Source organism: Pteropus vampyrus, unplaced genomic scaffold (assembly GCF_000151845.1).
Source record: "Pteropus vampyrus isolate Shadow unplaced genomic scaffold, Pvam_2.0 Scaffold516, whole genome shotgun sequence".
In the NCBI taxonomy this organism is placed as follows: Eukaryota; Metazoa; Chordata; class Mammalia; order Chiroptera; family Pteropodidae; genus Pteropus; species Pteropus vampyrus.
The window spans coordinates 1,394,409-1,398,340 of NW_011889297.1; the positions used below are offsets into that span (position 1 = coordinate 1,394,409).

General features: G+C 36.9%; 1 protein-coding gene across 14 annotated transcripts in view; it reads left to right on the plus strand.

Moving 5' to 3' along the window:
- ZC3H12B (zinc finger CCCH-type containing 12B) overlaps positions 1 to 3,932 on the plus strand; it is a 344,821-nt gene that overhangs the window by 30,788 nt on the left and 310,101 nt on the right. For 7 of the 14 annotated variants that reach the window (XM_023524990.1, XM_023524991.1, XM_023524986.1 and 4 more), the window contains 2 exons: positions 2,849 to 2,976; positions 3,412 to 3,506. The exons of 3 other annotated variants lie outside the window; for them this stretch is intronic. The gene's annotated coding sequence lies outside the window, so the exon portion shown is untranslated. The remainder of the gene's footprint in view (positions 1 to 2,848; positions 2,977 to 3,411; positions 3,507 to 3,932) is intronic. 4 more of the 14 variants (XM_023524994.1, XM_023524996.1, XM_023524995.1 and 1 more) reach the window with 2 other exon arrangements.

Below are 3,932 nucleotides of genomic sequence, written 5' to 3' on the forward strand. Positions count from 1 at the left end.
TCTCATAATGATATCAGCTAGTTCTTGAATTTCTCTTTCATTATTTTCATTCTTCAGTTTCTCTCTTCTTCCTTCTGATTTATTTCTAGATTTCTATCTTCGATATCACTGATCTTTTCCTCCATTTGGTCAACTCTATTTCCCAAGCTTGCTATTTTTCAACTCTTGCAGTGTGTTCTTCATCTCCAGAAACTACATTTGGTTCTTTTTGAGGGTTTTAGTCTCCTTGCTCTGCTCATATAGTTGTTTTTTCAATTCCCGAAATTGTTAATATGACTCATTTTGGAATTCATTGAGTTTTTCAAAAGTACCATTCTGATTTCTCTGTCATTTAAATTGCATATTTCTGTCTGTAAGCTTATTTTCTGGAGATTTTTCTTTTTTTTCCTTTCTTTTCTTTTTTTTTTTTTTTTTTTGAGATGCTATGTCTCCTTGGTTGTTCATGGTGTTTAATGGATTCTTTCTCCATTTGGGCATTAATGGAAATGTATTTTGCTTTTTTTTTTCAGAAAGAAATTTATTATAAAAAGGTCTGTCTTTAGCCTGCTGCAAAGAAGGTGCTTTTCTTTTGGTTTCCAGTAGATGGTGTCTAAGTTTCTTGGATCTGTGCTTTATATAAAGCCTTAAAAATGCCTTTTTATTTTCTGATTGATATTTAATCACTCTAGCTACCCTCAGTCTCAGTCCCTGTGAGTGTTAGCAACAGTTTTGGTAGCATTTTCTCAGATTCCCTTGGGTTCCATGGTGTTTGTTCTCAGAGGGTATGGGGGCAGGGTCCCTCTGAGTTGAGGTTTGGGGGCTGTGGCTCAGCCTCAGTTTTGCAATTGCGTCCTATAAAAATCAACCGTTGTTTTTCTGTTCTGCTTCTTTGCCTTCTGCCCTGATGACTGGGTCCTGCCGCCAGCCACAGGCAGCTCACAGCTTTCTCAGGCAAGTCTGTTTAGGAAACTCGCTGCTTCTTTTCCCCTCCCCCTCCTCCTACATGTAGCTCTGTGGCTGGGACATGCAGCTTCTTTATTTCTCCCCGTCCATCCCCTGACACCCAGGGTTCTGACCTGTGGTAGCTCTAATGCACATATCTCATGCTCAGATGTTCTGGTGTGCAGTTTGGGGCTTTTTTTTGTTGTTGTCGAGTTTTAGATGTTCAGCTTATTGTTTTTTCAAGGGAAGAGATCTGGAGACATCTCTCATTCTGCCATGTTTCCAAAGATCTCACGATCTATTCCTTAAGCCTCACAATGACATATGTCTTTTTCGATCCTTATATGAACTATAAAGAATCTAGAACTTAACAGGAAGGATGTTAATTCTCAGTTCTTACAGTGAAAAGAGACTGAAGAAAGCAAAGCTAGTAATTGAGAACTAACTCCAAAATTTAACCAGCCCCATTTTTCTTTACTACACCAAAATTTAGAAAGACAGTGAATAGAAGCAAGAAAATTTTCAAAACAGCCAGTCTCTTAGGAAATTGCCACTTTCAAACTTGTTTTACATGAGTTACAAAATAAAATGCAAGTGAAGAAACAAAATATAAGCAAACAAGTTTTTTGAGTAAATGAACAGTAGTTCTATAAATTATGCATAAGTATAGTTAACTGATTTACCAAATAGGTGACCTCTATTTTTTGAATACTAATACACTAGAACACACATAGACTCAGTCTGAAGGCAAATGGTACAAAAGTTCCCTTCTGACAGACACAGCAGCCTCATCTGTATCTTTTCATTTCAGGAGTGCCGTTGCCCTCCACTTACCCTTCATCACTTTGAATATGACATTTCACTCTTATGTGGCCTGAAAGTTTCTGCTGAGACATTCGCTTATAGCCTAATGAGGATTAATTTGTAGGATACCATATATATATATTTTTTAATTAACTGCTTTTAGAATTATTTCTTTAACTTTTATTCTTCAGGTTTATTATAATGTGTCTTTTTGCATTGAGTTAATAGTGTTATCTATTAGCTTCATGTGTTTGGATGTCCAGTTTTCTCCCCAGGTTTAGGAAGTTCTCAGTTCTTACTTCTTTAATTAAATTTTCATCTTCCTTCTCCCTTTCTTCTCCTTTGAATTCTTGATTTTTATTAATATTTGTCCTTTTATTAGAATCTAATATGTCATATAGGCTTTCTTTTCTCTTTTTCATTTTTTTTCTTCATTCACATTTAATTGCATTATTTAAAAATTTAGAACCAGACATTGTTGACATCACTTATTCTTAGGGTCCCTAGGAGTCAGAGATGACCCAATAACACACAGCACACACAACTCACGTATTCTGTCTTCCGTTTGCTCTACTCTACTGCTGATGCTCTCTGTTTGATTTTTAATTTCATACATTGTATTCTTCAGCTCCAGACCTTCTTTTTTTTTTTTTTAATGATTTTCGTTTCTGGTAAAAAAATCTCATTTGGATCAAGTACTTTTTTTCAAGATTTCATTGAATTATCTTTCTGAGTTTTCTTGTAGCTCACTGTTTCTTCATAACAGTAATTTTAAATTTGTCATCAGCTAAAGACAAAATTCCATGCCTTAGAGCTCAGTTTTTAGAGAATTATTATTTTATTTCTGTGATGATATATTTCCTTAATATTTCACATTCCCTGTAGTTTTGTATTGCTGCTTTTGCATTTGAATTAGCATACAACTTAAATTTTTGCTAGTTGTCTTCATATGGGGTATTCTGTTCGATGGTGTTATTGTTTGGGGTTTTCTTTGTTTTTGTATAAGTACAACTGCTCCACTCTTCTTGCTCTCCCTTGTGGCAGAATTATTAAACTTTTAGGTCTTCTCTGGTTCTTAAAACTCACCAGGTTGGCTACTGGGATCGTTTCTTTTGTTTTCCAGGTGATACTATAGCTCAAGTTTGTGCTTTCTACCTTGCCCATAGAATGAGGTCTCTTTGTCTACTGGAGCTCTATGTCATACACCACACACAGAGGTGCAAATAAGAAGACAGACTCAGAGTGAAAGAGGTGTGTATTTAGCACTTACGGCTTTGGGAGTGCTTGTGGACTCAGCAGGGAGGTCCCTGGTAGTGGTACTCCTAAAGATTCCTGGATGGACTTCCTGCTGAGTGCAATCCCTTTATCACTCTTTGAAATTCTTATTTTCCTCTTTCCCAATATCCTGTCTCCCTCTAGGCATAGAGGTCTCGCTTCAGTATTCTGTGTGCTCCTGTAAAAAAACAGGTTTCAACAGATGTATCCTGTAAAACTGGGGTAACCAGGCACTCACTCAACAACTCTCTTTTTTTCCCCGAGTCATACCCTAGATCAGCTCTGTCAGTATATCCATGGATGGGGGTGGCGGGTAGTGCTGGAAAAATTTCTCTTACCACTGCCTCTACTGCAACCAAACTTGTATATTTTTTCTCCTATACCATGCTGGGAACGATGGACTTCTGCCAGTTCTCTCTCATGAATGAGAATCTGTCCTTGGGAAAGATGGACTTCTGCCAGTTCTGTCTCATGAATGGGAATCTGCCAAGGTCAGCACTCTCCAGGTTTGTTTCTTAGTTGATCTGGGCAGGTTTGATGACTCCACATGTTCCAAAGTCTATCCAGAGGTCGGTTTGCCTATTGTCAGATGCACAGGTGATCGACTCCTCTTGGGTCCCTTGGTGTATGGTGCTAGATTTCACAATGGTACTTTTGTTCATGGATGGATGTCAAATTTATTGTTTAAAAAGGGATACAAAAAGGATGAATGTCTTATGCCACCATGATGCTCTTATTTACCTTTTGATTTATTCTTTGACACATTGACTGTTCAAGGATGTGTTGTTTAATGTCCATATACTTGTGAATATTCCAATTGTCCTTTTGCTATTTATCTCTAATTTCCTTCCATTGATGTCAGAATTGATAACTTGATATGATTTCAGTCTTCTAAATTCTTCAAATTATTAAGACTTGTTTTGTGATATATT